This window comes from Sciurus carolinensis, chromosome 16, assembly GCF_902686445.1.
Source record: "Sciurus carolinensis chromosome 16, mSciCar1.2, whole genome shotgun sequence".
Classification (NCBI taxonomy): domain Eukaryota; kingdom Metazoa; phylum Chordata; class Mammalia; order Rodentia; family Sciuridae; genus Sciurus; species Sciurus carolinensis.
In genome coordinates this window covers 34,698,406-34,716,762 of record NC_062228.1, presented here as the reverse complement: position 1 = coordinate 34,716,762, position 18,357 = coordinate 34,698,406, and the positions used below count along the sequence as shown (strand labels likewise).

Here is an 18,357-nt window from a genome sequence, read left to right as displayed (position 1 = left end):
AGGATACAGGAAGGAGGGAGCCAGGTAGAGGGTGGATGGGGGAGAAAGGGACTGATTTTCTTCTTTTCTTTTCTTTCCTTTTTTCCATACTGGAGATTAAATCCAGGACCTCGCACATGCTAGACAAACACTGAGTTAAATCCCCAGTCTTTCTTATTTTATTTTGAGGCAGGTTCCCATTAAGTTGCGCAGACTGGCCTTGGACTTGCAATCCTCCTGCCTCAGTCTGTCATGAAGATGGGATCACAGGTGTGTGTCACCATGCCCTGCTCATCATTTGAATAATAATAATAATAACACTTGCCGTGGTGGTGGATAGTATTATTATTGTTATATTTGGTACTGGGATTGAACCAAGGGGTGATCTGACTTGTGATCCTCCTGCTCCAGCCTCCTGAATTGCTGGGATTATGGGCATGAGCTGCCATACCTGGCTCATTTGAATTATTTGTTTGTTTATGGTACCAGGGATTGAACTCAAGGGCACTCAACCTCTGAGCCACATCTCCAGCCCTTTTTTGTATTTTATTTAGAGATAGGGTCTCACTGAGTTAGAGCCTCACTACTGCTGAGGCTGGCTTTGAACTCACAATCCTCCTGCCTCAGGCCACCACACCTGGCTCATTTGAATTATTTTTAACCACATAAAATTGGCTCTGCATATCCATAGGTTCTATACCATAGATTCAACCAACAGATAAAAATCTTTTTAAAAAATTGAGACTGTATTAAACATGTACAAATATTTTTCCTTGTCATTATCTCCTGAATAATGCCATATAATAACTATTTACATAACATTCACATTGTATTAGGTTTTTAAAAGTAATCTGGAGATGATTTAAAGTATACAGGAAAAGACAGGGGTGTAGCTCAGTGGTAGAATGCTTGCCTCACATACCCCAGGCCCAGGGTTCTATCCATGGCACTGCAAAAAATAAAGTAGAAAGGAGGATATCTATAGGTTATATGCAAATACATCATGAATTTATATAAAGGACTTGAGCACCTGCAGATTTTGGTATCTGCAGGGGGTCCTGGAAATAATCTCCCATGTATACCACTGAGGGACAGTTGTACATTGTTATAGTTAAAAATAATGACAATAAAAAATCTTGAAGAACAAGTTTGTGTGATCTTTGAATAAGAATACAGCAATTGTGCCTAGGCTGGATTACTTAATTAGTGACCCTAGGTCAAGTGCTCTTAACATTTTTTGGTCTTCGTTTCCTCATCTATAGTAACAGACCCCTCTCATCTACCATGATTGTGCAGATTAAATGAGTTAAACATGTGGAGCAGGGCTGGGCTTGAATAGACAGAATAAAAGCAGAAGCAGGTTGGAAGATGGAAACTGTGGTAGTATTATGGTTTGGATCTGGAATGTCCCCTGAAAACCTCAAGTTTTTGTTTTTTTTTTTTTGTAGTCTCATTTTATTTTACTTATTCATTTTATTTGGTACTTGGGATTGAACACAGGGGCATTGTACCACTAAGGTATATCCCAGCCCTTTCTGTATTCTTTTTTTTTTTTTTTTTTTTTTTTTTTTTTGGTAGTGCTGGGAATTGAACCCAGGGCCTTGTACATGGAAGACAAGCACTCTACCAACTAAGCTATATCCCCAGCCCTAAAAGCTTTAGTTTTGAAAACACGATCTCCAATGTAGCAAAGTTTAGAGGTGGAATTTGTAGTCAATGATTAGATCATGGGGGCTGTAACCTTATCAATGGATTAATCCATTTGATGGATTAACAGTTTGAATGGACTATAGAGGTGCTAACTATAGACAGGTGCCTGGAGGAAGTAGGTCACTGGGGGAGTGCCCTTGGAGACTAGATTCTTATTATGGTTTGGATGTGAGGTGTCCCCTAAAAGCTCATGTGTGAGACAATGCAAAGAGGTTTAGAAGACAAATTGTTGGGTTATGAGACCCTTAACTCAATCAGTGAATTAATCCCCCTGAGGGGATTAACTGAGTGCTAACTGAAAGCTGGTAGGGTGTGGCTGGAGTGGGTAGGCACTGAGGGCGTGCCTTTGGTGTATATGATTTGTATGTGGTGAGTGGAGTCTCTCTGTGCTTCCTGATCATCAAAGTGAGCCTCTTCCCTCCACCACACTCTTCTGTCATGATGTTCAGCCTCACTTAGAGCCCTGAGGAATGGAGCCACTGTATCTGGACTGAGACCTCTGAAACCGTGAGCCCCCAGATAAATTCTTCCTTCTCTAAAATTGTTCTGGTCAAAAATGAAAAAAGCTGCCTAAAAACACTTCTCTTTTCTCCTCTTCTTTTTCGGCTGCCATGCCCTGGCACTGTGATGTTTCTGCCTGGGAGTCAGCCAGTGGACTAAATCCTCTGAAACCATGAGCCAAAATAAACTTTTCCTTCTCTAAGTTGTTCTTGTCAGGTATTTTGGTCATAGCGATACAAAGTAGACGAACACTGTCAGATACAATACTTGCCCTCCCTCAAAAAAAAAAAAAAAAAAAAAAAAAAAAAAAAAGAGAAAAAAGTCTGCAACCTAATCCCCAGAATTTGTGAATATGTTTTCTCACATGGCAAAAAGAACTTTGCAGATGAGAGTGGAGGATCTTGTTGAATGGGATTATTCTGGATGCTCTGGTGGACTCAGTGTACACATGAAGGTCTTCATTAGGGAAGAAAGGGTCGGAGAGAGTGGAAGGAGGCGTGGCAATGAAAGCAGAGGTCAGAGAGATCCAGGAAGGGTCAATAAGCCAAGGCACCTAGTCAGCCTCTAGGAAGCTGAGAAGGTAGGGAATCAGATTGTTCTGTGGAGCATCCAGAAAGAACCAGCCCTGCGGACACCTTGATTTAGCCCAGTAAGACTGATGTTAGACTCATGACCTTCAGAACCGTAAGATAATGCACACTTCTGTTGCTTTAAGCCGCTACATTTGCAGTAATTTGTAGGAAACTAGAGCAGACAGATGCGGATGATGTGCTTTCAAATAGCACAGAACATCTGGAATCAAAGCAAAACATCCCTGGGCAAATCTGCCAACAAAGTGGAGGCAGAAGGTTGTCTGCCTTGTTTAATTTTATTAAGACAGAGGAGACCATCAAAGCTCAGTGACCTCTATGCATGCAATCTCAGTTTTTCAGTCCTTTGATTCTATTAAAAGAAAGAAAATGTCTGTTTGCTAATATTTTAGTGAAACTAGCCCTACATTATTTAAGCAACTGATTCTTGGTAACTGTCTCTTTGGTGGTTAGAAATTGCTTCTCCCAGTTCATTTGTTAATCAAGAAAAATATGATTAACCCAACTGACTTTCCAGTAATGTGTCTATGTATTCATAGACGCGTTTCTTTCTTTCTCTTAATAAAAATGTAGCTCTCAAAGATGTCCTGAAAATAGTGCTCAGGCTTACACCATTACAGCTTTAATGAGCCAAGAATTCTATTTTTTCCCTATTACACGGAACAATAATTCTTAACAGCTTAAATTTTCAAAGTACTTCACAAGCATTTAATTAATCCTCTCCAGTGCCAGAAAGAAGGAAACTGATATTCATAGTAGCTCATCCTGACATCCTTTAATTTGGCAAGACTTCCACTGGCTTTGAAAAACAGTGTCTGTCTCACGAAGGTTATTTGGACCATCATTGCTTAATCGGTCATCTTTACCTAATGAAACCTGGTAATCAGAGAGGTTTAAGTGGCCATCTCATCTGGGTTAGATGGGGCAGGGGAGCTGCGTTGAGCCTGGTAGAGAAATGGCTGTGATTCTCTCAGAAAAATGACAAAGCTCGTCTCTACCGAACCTGCGAGATGGGGCTCGTGATTAAGGCCCATTGCCAATTGCATCAGCGCCTGATTCACTCCGTGGAACTGGGGCATGATGTGTATCATGAGGCTCCTCTCAGAACTCTGCTCTCCTGAGGCCCAGAGAGAATCAGCAGTTGAATTCCACAGTGTTCTTTGCTTAGCCTCTCCTGTGCGTGGGAAGCTCTGGGAAGCCCTACTTTTCTCCCTATTCAGATCTGCTTCCTGCGGGAGGTATACATGAAGATAGATCAGCCACACCATCTCGAAGATCAGTCTGGCTGGCAGGTGTGCCCTCTCTCCTGGCCTCCCCACCCCCGACTCCACCCAGACCCACTCCCTCTCCTAGTTTCCACTCACTGATCTCTTCCCACTCCACGTCAGTTACACAGTGGCCGGAATAAAGTCAAATTCCATTTTCAATTCCAAGAAATGAAATTTAAGAAATGCTTTCTGAGTGCTTACTATGTGACAGGCACTGTAAGGGCCCAGACCTTGAGAAGCTTCATGTTAAGTAAGATAAACAATCAGATAACTATAATATAATAATGGAGGCTCCAGCAAACTACTACTGAGAGAAGAGGGAAAGGAGGAGGAACAGAGAAGGGAACACACAATTTGTGGGGGGTAGAAAGGGATCATTGGAGGTTTATACTATTTTATCTTCTTCTATTTTGTAGTACAGGGGATTGAATCTATTTTATAGTACAGGGGATTGAATTCAAATTAGGTAAGCACTCTACCACTGAGCTATACCCAGCCCCACTGGAAGACTTTAAACAGAGGTGGAATTTTGTTAGGGGCTTATAGGACATGCTTTTAATGAGCATGATGAGGGATATTCCTGGGGAATCTGCAGGTTCTATTTGGGGAAACAGAAGACTCGTTTGGCCAAGTCCTGAAGGAGATACAGCCCGAAAGCTAGGTAGAACCCGATTGTAGAGTTTTATGAACCATAAAAGTTTATTGTTGTGTTGGTCCAACGTAGGTCATTCTTGCACCACTCTCAGGATATTGTGTAGACCCACAAATCATCTGTACTCTTTTTTACTTCACATTATTCTTAAATCAATTTGCTTTTTTATGTTCAAAATTTAAAAATACTCTGTAGCAGGGGTCAACAAGTGACCTCACAACCCAAATCCAGCAGCCATCTGTTTTGTACAACCCACTAGGCAAGAACAGTTTTTACATTTTTTAGATAGTTAGGAAAAAAAAATTGAGCTGGACGTGGTGGCACACCCCTGTAATCCCAGCAACTGGGGAGACTGAGGCAGGAGGAGCCACAAGTTTGAGACCAGCCTGGGCAACTTAATGTGACCCTGTCTCAAAATTAGCTCAGTGGTAAAGAGTCCCTGGATTTAATCTCTAGTACCACAAAACAAAGCAAAACAAAAATCAGAAGAAGAGTCATATTTTATGACACATGAAACTTACATGAAATTAAAATATTCATATCCATTAATAAGGTTTTGTTGGAACATGACCGTATCCATTCATTTACATATTGTCCATGGCTGCTCGTGTTTCAACAGCAGGGTTGAATATTAGCATCGTAGACTCCATGGCTCGCCTAGGAGAAAATATTTACTCTCTGGCCCTTTACACAGTTTGCCAACCTCTGACATAGAGTAAATACATTAACAAATGCATTTGAAAATCCTGTCATTTGCCACACATATGTCACACAGGAGAAGAAATAATTTTAAAATACAAGCAAACCAGAGGTACACACTCAAGTAACACCTTGGGGAAAACACCACTTCGTTGAGTACCTTAGAGGCAGGCACTTTTTGTTAAGCACCTTTATATGGGATAATGACAGCTGTTACAATGTAGTTCTTGGTTTAATGTGGTTAAGAATAAGTACTTTACATATATTAATCTCTTCCCATTCCCAAGACACTTGACTGGAGGTAATGCCCTTTTGGAGATAAGAAAACAAAAGCTCATGGAGGTGAAGCAACTTGCCCAGGGTCACTTAATAGTAATTGATACATCTAGGATTTTACTCAGGTCTTGGGATTTCAAGTTTATTGTAGAGTAAACATTAAGCCACCATAGTCTCACCATGAGTCCTTGGGTGCCAAGCTTTAAAGTCCATTCCTAAATCTGTCCCCAGGAGGAGCCATTGAAAGTTTTTGAGCAGGAGACTGACATACATAGAGCCCTGCTGTACTAGGATCAGTCTGGGCATGTGTTATGCTTTGGGTATAAGATCTCCTCCCAAATCTCCTGTGTTAATGCAAGAATGTTTGGAAGTGAAATGCTTACATTGCGAGAGCTATGACCTAATCAGTCCATCCTAGTTGAATAGACTGGGTGTTAACTGAAGGCAGGTGGGGCACTGAGGGCATGCCCTGCAAAGGTTTGTCTTCCCTGCAGCCCCCTCCCCCAACCCTCTCTCTGCTTTCTGGCCAGTCAGGAATGGAGCAAAGCTTCTCCACCACACCCTTCTGCCATGATTTTCTGCCTCACCCAGGGTCCAGAGAAATGGAGTCAGTCACGTGTGGACTGAGACCTCTAAAACTGGGAACCCCAAATAAATTTCTCCTACTCCAAGTTGTTCTTGTTGAGTGCTTTTGGTCACAAGGAAAAGAAGCTGATTAACATAACATGCTAAGCAGGAAGGACTGGGCCTAGAACCCCAGAAACAAAAGTGTTAGAAGACTCTCAGAGGAGGTTAATGAAATGGTGGTGGTGGTAAAAATCCAAAGGGCTCACTGGTAAAATGGATATGTGGGGTGAGAGAGAGGGAAGGGTCAGAGTGACCGAGGTTTTAGATATTAGTGGTTGGAAATGGTGAACAGATTAGGGAAGCGTGTGAGGAGATTAGGGGAGGAGGTAAAATCTAGACTGAATGTTGTCTGGGATATTCAGATAGAGAAGTTCAGCACATCAAAGGATATTTGGGATTGGAAGTTGAGAGGGTTTTGCGGTGTATCAACCTAGAGCGGATAGTTAAATCAGAAGCTGAAATAATTTGGATCTTCCTTGTGCTAGAGCTATTGGGAGGTGATGAAACATTTAAAAGGTGGAACCGAGCACAAGGTCTCCAGGTCACTGGGGGGCAAGCCATTGAAGGGGATAATGGGATCCCAGATCCTTTCTCTTGTACTCTTTTACTTCCCAGCCTTGAGGAAAGTAGTTTTGCTCTGCTACATGCTTCTGCCATGATGTGGTTGCTGCCTTACCCAAGGCAACTGGCTTAACCCACCATGGACTGAAATCTCCAAAATAAACCCTTTCTTTTATATAAGTTGATTGTCTCACATATTTGTTATAGTAATGAAAAGTTGACTAATACAGGAGCCAATGAGATTTTCAACAAGAGTGTAGAGAGAAAGGGAAAGGCAAGGGGGAATGTCTATGTTCAAAGAGTAGAAAGAGGAAGAAAACCAAAAGAAGAATGAGATAAAGAGAGCACAGCGAGGGGAGAGGTGCTTGCAAGGAACCAGATCATAGAACTATACGGACAACACCCAGGAGGTAAAAGAAAATTTTAAGAATGCTGGCATCGAGTTGGATCCAAGATGGATCCCTCCTAGAGGGAGGCTGCATTCCTTGTCGCTCCATAACTCGGGTTTCAGGCAGTTTTTGCTACTTATCAATCCCCTGCTATTTACCCCATTTGTCTATTGCGATCACCTGCAGTCTGCCAGCATATCGACACCTTTCTGAGTGCAGATTGCTCACTGTCAGGCACCTATCATCCGCCATTTGCCTGCCTCTTGCCTGTCCATCACCTGCCTTTCACCTACCCATCACCCACTGCCCGAGGTTCGCTTCCGGATCATCCGACACCAATCAAAAAACTAACCGCAGACCACCAGTGGAGCACCAGCTGCCTACTGCTGCCTGGAAATTCACTGTCACAGTACCTGCAGGGTTGGTTACACGAGGCTACTGCCATTTTGAGATAATAGCCAGGCCCTGTAGGACCCTTGACCAGACTGACTGAGCCCCGTCTTCAGGATCCCTCAGCCTGACCGATCACCCCTGTCTGCAGGGCCCTCACATTGACAGATTGCTCCCTACCACCAGATCAACTGACTGCACCCTAACACCAGGACCCCCAGACCGACTGATTACACCCTGCCTCCAGGATCCTGCAACCAGAGTGACCACATCCCACCTCCAGGACCCCTGCCTGACCAACTTACCCCACCTCCAGGACCTTCAGTTGACCACGCCCACACCCCAAGCTGCAGCTCCCCATTTGCCAACACATTTGGAAGCCAGAGCGGCCATCTTGGATAATCCTAGAAGCTGTAGCTCCAGTCTCTAGGTAGGGCAAATCCCATCCTGAGACGCTTGCTGGAGATCGGAAGCTCATTGTCAGGTACCTCTCATACATCAGGTTACTGAAGACTGGGAAGTTTGAATACTATATGACTGTTGTAGTGTAGATTTTCTTTTTTCTCCTTATTGAAAAATTTTAAGTTTTTATTTCTTTACTTTTTTTGCTCTCTTTTCCTTTTGTTTACCTGTTCCCTCAGTCTCTTTCTCCCTTTTCGCATGCTAACAACGAACTTCTTTTGATTACACTCTTTCTATAATCTAGAACTTCTATATATTCTTTTCTTATCCCATTAACAACTACATCCTACACCCCTCTGAATCCTTTTTGTGCTCTATTAGAAACTGCAGACCTTATTGCAAATCTATTTGTTATACTGAAGATAATAATTGAACTCATTCTGTTTATTATGACAATATTGTTAATGTCCTCATAGGAGCTATTTGGTCTAGGGTTGCATACTGTCTGAACTGGGCACTGCTAATATTGATCTTCCCCTTAAGAAAAAAGTTTTGGAAACCTGTAAGGTCACTATAAACCTATAGTGGGGAAAGGGCAATACTCCAGATCTGCACTGCTAGAGGGGAAGATACATGAGCAACATGAAAAAACAAGGGAAGAAAATGATCCAAACAAACCTAGATTCTATATTAATAGAACCCAGTGACAGCATGGTAGAAGAAATGTCAGAAAAGGACTTCGGATTATACATGATTAAGATGATTTGTGAAGCAAAGGATGAGTTAAGAGAGCACATGCAGGCAATGAATGCTCATACCAATAAGCAATTGAAAGAGCAACTGCAGGAAGCAAAAGATCATTTCAACAAAGAGATAGAGATTCTCAAAAAAAAAAAAAAAATGGAAATCCTTGAAATGAAGGAAACAATAAACCAAATAAAAGACTCAATGGAGGGCTGGGGAGATAGCTCAGTTGGTAGAGTGCTCGCCTCGCAAGCACAAGCCCCTGGGTTCTATCCCCACCACCACAAAAAAAAAAAAAAAAAAACTCAATGGAAAGCATCACCAACAGATTAGATCACTTGGAAGACAGAATCTCAGACAATGAGGACAAAATATTTAATCTTGAAACTAAAGTTGACCAAACAGAGAAGATGGTAAGAAATCATGAACAGAATCTCCAAGAACTATGGGACATCATGAAAAGACCTAATTTAAGAATTATCAGGATTGAGGAAGGCACAGAGAAACAAACCAAAAGAATGAACAACCTATTCAATGAAATAATATCAGAAAATTTCCCAAGCCTGAAAAATGAAATGGAAAATCAAATAAAAGAGATTTACAGAACACCAAATGCACAAAATCACAACAGGTCCACACCAAGGCACATTATAATGAAAATGCCTAACATTCAAAATAAAGATAGGATTTTGAAGGCCGTGAGAGAAAAGCATCAGATTACATGTAGGGAGAAACCAATATGGATATCAGCAGATTTCTCAGCCCAGACTCTAAAAGCTAGAAGGACTTGGAACAACATATTTCAAGCTCTGAAAGAACATGGTTGCCAACCAAGAATCCTATACCCAGCAAAACTAACCTTCAGATTTGAAGATGAAATAAAATCCTTCCATGATAAAAAAAAGTTAAAAGAATTTACAAATAGAAAGCCTGCACTACAGAATATTCTTAACAAAATATTCCAGGAGGAGGAAATGAAAAACAATAATGTAGGTCAGCAAAGGGAGGAACTACCTTAAAGAAAAATCCATTCAAAGGAGAAACCAAGTCAACTTAAAAACCAAAAATAAGCCCAAATGACTGGGAATACAAGTCATATCTCAATAATAACCTTGAACGTTAATGGCCTAAACTCATCAATCAAAAGACATAGACTGGCAGAATGGATTAAAAAGAAAGACCTAACAATATGCTGCCTGCAAGAGACTCATCTCATAGAAAAAGACATCCACAGACTAAAGGTGAAAGGATAGGAAAAAACCTACCATGCACACAGGTACAGTAAAAAAGCAGGGGTTTCCATCCTTATTTCAGATAAAGTGGACTTCAAGCCAAAGTTAGTCAGAAGGGATAAAGAAGGACATTTCATACTGCTTAAGGTAACCATAAATCAGGAAGACATAATGATCATAAATATTTATGCCCAAACAACTGTGCATCCATTTACATCAAACAAATCCTTCTCAATTCCAGGACTCAAATAGACACAACGCAATAATTCTGGGTGACTTTAACACACCGCAGTCACCACTGGATAGATCTTCCAAACAAAAACTAAACAAAGAAATCATAGAACTGAATAACACAATCAATAACATAGACTTAACAGACATATATAGAATATTCCATCCATCAACAAGTGAATACACTTTCTTCTCAGCAAGCTTCTCGAAAATAGACCATATGTTATGCCACAAAGCAGCCCTCAGGAAATGCAAAAAAAATAGAGATACTGCCTTGTGTTCTATCAGATCATAATGGACTGAGAGTAGAAATCAATGACAAAATAAAAAACAGAAATTACTCCAATACCTGGAGACTAAATAATATGCTATTAGAATGAAGCATTGATAACAGAAAACATCAGGGAGGAGATAAAAAAATTCTTAGAGGTAAATAAGAATGAAGATACAACATATCAAAATCTCTGGGACACTGTGAAAGCAGTACTAAGAGGAAAATTCATTGCATGGAGCACATTCAAGAAAAGAATAAAAAGTCAACAACTAAATGACCTACCATTACAGCTCAAGCCCTAGAAAAAGAAGAACAGAACAACACCAAAAGTAGTAGAAGACAGGAAATAATTAAAATCAGAGCTGAAATCAATGAAATTGAAACAAAAGAAACAATAGAAAAAGTTGACAAAACAAAAAGTTTGTTCTTTGAAAAAGTAAACAAAATAGACAAACCCTTAGCCACACTAACAAAGAGAAGGAGGGAGAAAACTCAAATTACTAAAATTCATGATGAAAACAGAAATATCATGACAGATACCAGGAAATATATAACATAATGAGAAACTACTTTGAAAATCTATATTCCGACAAAATAGAAAATACTGAAGACATCAATAGATTTCTAGAGACATTTGCTCCTCCCAAACTGAATGAGGAGGACATACACAATTTAAACAGATCAATATCAAGCAATGAAATAGAAGAAGCCATCAAAAGTCTACCATCCAAGAAAACCCTAGAACCAGATGGATTCTCAGCTGAGTTCTACAAGACCTTCAAAGAAGAACTCATTCCAATACTTCTCAAAGTATTCTAGGAAATAGAAAATGAGGGAATCCTACCAAACTCATTCTATGAAGCTAATATCACCCTCATACCCAAACCAGGAAAAGACACATCAAGGAAAGAAAATTTTAGACCAATATCCTTGATGAATATAGATGCAGAGATCCTTAACAAAATATTGGCAAACTGTATCCAAAAACACATTAAGAAAATTGTGCACCACGATCAAGTGGGGTTCATCCCTGGAATGCAAGGACAGTTTAACATCTGTAAATCAATAAACGTAATCCATCATGTCAATAGACTTAAGGATAAGAATTATATGGTTATTTCAATTGACGCAGAAAAAACATTCGACAAAATACAACACCCCAGGGGGCTGGGGAGATAGCTCAGTTGGAAAGTGCTTGCCTTGCAAGCACAAGGCCATGGGTTCAATTCCCAGCACCATCAAAAAAAAAAAAAAAAAAAAAAAAAATACAACACCCCTTTCATGCTTAAAACACTAGAAAAAATAGGGATATTAGGAACATACCTGAAGGCCAACATCATTCTTAATGGAGAAAAACTGAAAGCATTCCCTTTAAAAATGGGAACAGGACAGGGATACCCTCTTTCACCACTTCTATTCAACATTATCCTGGGAATACTAGCCAGAGAAATTAGACAGACCAAAGAAATTAAAGGAATACAAATAGGAAAAGAGGAACTTAAGCTGTCACTATTTGCTGATGATATGATTCTCTATTTAGAGGATCCAAAAAACTCCTCCAGAAAACTTCTAGACATCATCAATGAATTCAGCAAAATAGCAGGTTATAAAATCAACATCCATAAATCTAAAGCATTTTTATACATAAGTGATGAAACATCTGAAAGGGAAATGAGGAAAACAACTCCATTCTCAATAGCCTAAAAAAAAAATACTTGGGAATCAATCTAACCAAAGGGGTAAAAGATCTCTACAATGAAAACTACAAAACATTGAAGAAAGAAATTGAGGAAGACCCTAGAAGATGGAAAGATCTCCCATGTTCTTGGATAGGCAGAATTAATATTATCAAAATGGTCATACTTCCAAAGGCACTATACAGATTTAATAAATTCCATTTAAAATTCCTATGACATTTCTCATAGAAACAGAAAAAGCAATCATGAAATTCATCTGGAAAAACAAAAGACCCAGAATAGTCAAAGCAATCCTGGGCAGGAAGAGTGATGCAGGAGGTATCACAATACCAGACCTTAAACTCTACTCTAGAGCAATAGTATCAAAAACGACTTGGTACTGGCACCAAAATAGACAGGTAGATCAATGGTACAGGATAGAAGACACGGAGACATACCCACATAAGTACAATAACCTCATACTAGACAAGGGTGCCAAAAACTTACAATGGAGAAAAGATACTCTCTTCAACAAATGGTGCTGGGAAAACTGGAAATCCATATACAGTAAAATGAAACTAAACCCGTATCTCTCACCCTGTACAAAACTCAACTCAAAATGGATCAAGGATCTAGGAATTAGATATGAGACCCTTCACCAAATAAAAGAAAAAGTAGGCCCGAATCTCCATCACCTTGGCTTAGGACCAGGCTTCCTTAACAAGAACCCCATAGCGCAAGAAATAAAAGCATGAATCAATAAATGGGATAGATTCAAACTAAAAAGCTTTTTCTCAGCACAGGAAATAATCAATAATGTGAAAAGAGAGCCTACAGAGTGGGAGAAAATCTTTTCCACACACACTTCAGACAGAGCACTCATCTCCAAAGTTTATAAAGAACTTTAAAAACTTTACACCCAAAATACAAAGAACCCAATCAATAAATGGGCTAAGGAAATGGGCAGACACTTCACAGAAGAATATATACAGGTGATCAACAAATATATGAAAAAGTGTTCATCATCTCTGATAATTAGAGAAATGCAAATTAAAACCACCCTAATAGATCAGTGGTACAGAATAGAGGACATGGACACAAACCCAAATAAATATAATTTTCTCATACTAGACAAAGGGGCCAAAAATATGCAATGGAGAAAAGGTAGCCTCTTCAACAAATGGTGCTGGGAAAACTGGAAATCCATATGCAGCAGAATAAAACTAAACCCCTATCTCTCACCCTGCACAAAACTCAACTCAAAATGGATCAAGGACCTCGGAATCAGACCAGAGACCCTTCATCTTATAGAAGAAAAAGTAGGTCCAAATCTTCAACATGTCGGTTTAGGATCAGACTTCCTTAACAGGACTCCCATAGCACAAGAAATAAAAGCAAGAATCAATAACTGGGATAGATTCAAACTAAATAGCTTTCTCTCAGCAAAGGAAACTATCAGCAATGCGAAGAGAGAACCTACAGAGTGGGAGAAAATCTTTGCCACTCATACTTCAGATAAAGCACTAATTTCCAGAATATATAAAGAACTCAAAAAACTCTACACCAAGAATACAAATAATCCAATCAACAAATGGGCTAAGAAAATGAACAGACACTTCACAGAAGAAGATGTACAAGCAATCAACAAATATATGAAAATTAAATGCTCAACATCTCTAGTAATAAGAGAAATGCAAATCAAAACTACCCTAAGATTCCAACTCACCCCAATTAGAACGGCGATTATCAAGAATACAAGCAACAATAGGTGTTGGAGAGGATGTGGGGAAAAAGGTACACTCATACATTGCTGGTGGGGCTGCAAATTAGTGCAGCCACTCTGGAAAGCAATGTGGAGATTCCTCAGAAAGCTTGGAATGGAACCACCATTTGACCCAGCTATCCCACTCCTTGGCCTATACCCAAAGGACTTAAAATCAGCATACTACAGAGATACAGCCACATCAATGTTCATAGCTGCTCAATTCACAATAGCCAGACTGTGGAACCAACCTAGATGTCCTTCAATTGATGAATGGATAAAGAAACTGTGATAATTGTATATATATATACAATTAATATATATATATATATATATATACAATGGAATATATATATATATATATATACACACACACACAATGGAATATTACTCAGCTATAAAGAATAATAAAATTATGGCATTTGCAGGCAAATGGATGAAATTGGAGAATATCATGCTAAGTGAGATAAGCCAATCTCAAAAAACCAAAGGATGAATGATCTCGCTGATAAGCGGATGATGACACATAATGGCAGGTGGGAGGGGGGCAAGAATGGAGGAAGGAGGGACTGTATAGAGGGAAAAGAGGGGTGGGAGGGATGGGGGGAAGGAAAAAATTAACATTACCCTATGTAAATGTATGATTACACAAATGGTATGCCTTTACTTCATGTACAAACAGAAAAACATGTATCCCATTTGTTTACAATAAAAATAAATTTTAAAAAACCACCCTAATATTTCATCTAACTCCAATTAGAATGACTATTATCAAGAACACAAGCAATAGTAAGTGTTGACATGGATGTGGGGAAAAAGGCACACTCATACATTGCTGGTGGAGTTGCAAATTGGTGCAGCCACTCTGGAAAGCAGTATGGAGATTCCTCAGAAAGCTTGGAATGGAACCACCATTTGACCCAGCTATTCCACTTCTATCCCAAAAGACTTCAAGTCATCCTACTACATAGTGATGCAGCCACATCAACGTTCATAGCAGCTCAATTCACAATAGCTAGATTGTGGAACCAACCTAGATGCCCTTCAATTGACAAATGGATAAAGAAATTGTGGTATATATACACAATGGAATGCTACTCAGCCATAAATAGTAAAATTATGGCATTTGCTGGTAAATCGATGAAGCTGGAAATTATCATGCTAAGTGAAATAGGCCAAGGCCAAAAAGCCAAAGGTCGAATGTTTTCTCTGGTAAGTGCATGACAATATATAACGATGGGGGGTGGCGGGGGGAAGAGAAGAATGAAGGAACTTTGGATAGTGTAGAGGAAAGAGGGGTGGAAGGGGGTGGGAATGGAAAAACAGTAGAATGAAACAGACTGTATTACTCTATATATACGTATGATTACATGAATGGCGTGAATATACATTGTGTATAACAATAGAAATGAAAAGCTGTACCCCATTTGTGTACAATGAATCAAAATGTGTCTGTAAAAATAAAAAATATTTTAATAAAAAAATTGTCAAATCCTTTTTATGTCTTGACTTGCTTCTATCCACCACCAACAGGCCCATGCCTAATGTCTCTGATTTCCTTCCTTCAGTGTGAGCCTTGCAAAGAGGGGTTCTTGTGTCATTCCTTACCCGAAAAAGCACAATCCAATAATTCCCAGGTCCGTGGCAAACACGACAACAACATATGCTTCACCCAATTCTACACTGCATCTCTTGAGGACGTCCATCAATATTAACAGGAGTCTAAAACGTGCTCCGTTCCTCTTGACACTGGAGCTCCAATGATACTGGGAGAGTAGGTTGTAAATCCCCCCTGTTCCTCCTGAATGCTATCAGCAGAAGCCAACATGGATTCAGCCCCAAATCCTACCATTTTTCATCAAGTTGTTTGCAAACCAACGCAAAGCAAAACTGACTGAGAAACTCCAGGGCCAAGGGCAGCTGTCTTTTGTCTTCATTTCTTGGTTTTCCAGTTGACACGGAGGTTCTCATGGAAAGTGCTCTGGTGAGGAAGTCCCCTTCATTGGCAGAGAGTCTGGGAGTGAGTCCAAGAAGCCTCCAGATTGCCAAGGACCAGTGCGGTTGTCATTTTGAATTTCCTGCCGCAACCTGTGCACGTTGCCTAATTGAAGAAGTTGCCGAAGAAACGTCCGCATGAGCATACTCATGAGAGTGACGTAAAAAAGAAAAAAGAATGCTGGCATCTATCTGCATATACTTCTGCAGCTAGAGAAGACTGTAGGGGCAAGCAGAGAAGAGTGGAAAACTCCAAGACCTGAGAAAAGCAGGAGGTGGTGGTAAAAGGAACAGGCAAGCACCTCGGCCTGTGCAAGGCTGACCTGTCTTGATCAACTGGACAGATTAAAAACATACCCACAAGTTCTTTAAAACTCCTCCCTTCAAGAATATCTTTGCCACTCATACTTCAGATAGAGCACTAATTTCCAGAATCTATAAAGAACTCAAAAAACTCTACACCAAGAATACAAATAAAACAATCAACAAATGGGCTAAGGATATGAACAGACACTTCACAGAAGATGTACAAGCAATCAACAAACATATGAAAAAATGTTCACCATCTTTAGTAATAAGAGAAATGCAAATCAAAACTACCCTAAGATTCCATCTCACCCCAATTAGAATGGCGATTATCAAGAATACAAGCAACAACAGGTGTTGGCGAGGATGTGGGGAGAAAGGTACACTCATACATTGCTGGTGGGGCTGCAAATTAGTACAGCCACTCTGGAAAGCAGTGTGGAGATTCCTCAGAAAGCTTGGAATGGACCCACCATTTGATCCAGCTATCCCACTCCTTGGCCTATACCCAAAGGACTTAAAATCAACATACTACAGAGATACAGCCATATCAATGTTCATAGCTGCTCAATTCACAATAGCCAGACTGTGGAACCAACCTAGATGTCCTTCAATTGATGAATGGATAAAGAAACTGTGGTATATATATACAATGGAATATTACTCAGTCATAAAGAATAATAAAATTATGGCATTTGCAGGCAAATGGATGAAATTGGAGAATATCATGCTAAGTGAGATAAGCCAATCTCAAAAATCCAAAAGACGAATGATCTCACTGATAAGCGGATGATGACACATAATGGGGGGTGGGAGGGGGTCAAGAATGGAGGAAGGAGGGACTGTATAGAGGGAAAAGAGGGGTGGGAGGGGTGGGGGGGAAGGAAAAATAACAGAATGAATCAAACATCATCACCCTATGTAAATGTATGATTACGCAAATGATATGCTGTACAAACAGAAACAACGTACAAACAGAAACCACATGTATCCCATTTGTTTACAATAAAAATAAATTAAAATTAAAAAAAAAAAGAAAAAGAAAAAACTCCTCCTTTCAAAAAGTAGAGCTTAATTTTCCAACTCATGAGTGCAGTTTGGACTTAGTGACTCACTTCTAGAGAATAAAATTAAGTGAGAATGATAGAGATGAGTCAAAAAGCCACGTCCTTCTTGTTCTGGCCGGGATTCCATGCTCTAAGGGATCCAACCACCTTGTCATTTCAAGGTGGCCCATGGAGAAGTCCATGAGGTGAGCAATCAAGGCCTGTCGCCGACGCCATGCAAATGACCCATCTTGGAAAGGGTCTTCCTGCCTACGCAAGCCCTCCGGTGACCACAGCGCTGGCTGATAGCTTGACTGCAACCTTCTAAAAGACCCTGAGCCACTCGGCTGATCCTTCCAGAATTCCTGACCCCCAGTAATTAATGAAGTGCTGGGGTATAGCTTAGTGGTAGAGCATTTGTCCTGGGAGTGACCTGAGTTTGATACCTAGCAGACAAAAACAAACAAAAATAATTTTTAGAAAACCAAACTTAAGTCGGGTACAGTGGCACACACCTATAACCCCAGCAACTCGGGAGACAGAGGCAGGAGGATCCCAAGTTTAAAGCCAGCCTCAGCAACTGAGGCCTAAGCTGAGACCCTGTTTCAAAATAAAAAATGAAAGAGGGCTGGGGATGTGGCTCAGTGGCTAAGTGCACCTGGGCTCAATCCCTGGTACCAAACAAACAAACAAACAAAAACCCAAATAATATATGAGAGATACATATTCATTGTTATAAGCTGCTAAGTTTTGGGATAATTTGACATACATCAATAGATAATAAATAAAGTCAGCAAGAGAAAACTTCTGGCCAGGAATCTCTGGGGTTTCCCATTTCCTTGAAATTTAAAATCTAAATAGATGTCAGGGACTTCTTTGTATCTGCCCATTCATTTATCCAACAAGTACCAATTAAGCACTTACTCTGTCCAGGTAGTGGCAAAACAGCCTTGAGTAATACAGACCTGTTCTCTTTGAGTTTGCACTTAATGGGGGAAAGTGTGGTGATGCAGTACACTGTACATGAGAAAACTTCGGACAACAAAT

At 40.0% G+C, this 18,357-nt stretch overlaps 1 long non-coding RNA gene across 2 annotated transcripts in view; it reads right to left on the bottom strand.

Annotated features, from left to right (window-relative positions):
• Positions 1-5,249: 5,249 nt before the first annotated feature.
• The window catches only part of LOC124966871 (uncharacterized), a 50,215-nt gene continuing 37,107 nt past the window's right edge, over positions 5,250-18,357 (bottom strand). Inside the window, exon 3 of one of the 2 annotated variants that reach the window (XR_007105424.1) lies at positions 5,250-5,357. This is a non-coding gene — a long non-coding RNA (uncharacterized LOC124966871). Of the gene's footprint in view, positions 5,358-17,655; positions 17,757-18,357 lie in introns of those variants that run through there. The other variant, XR_007105425.1, reaches the window with a different exon arrangement.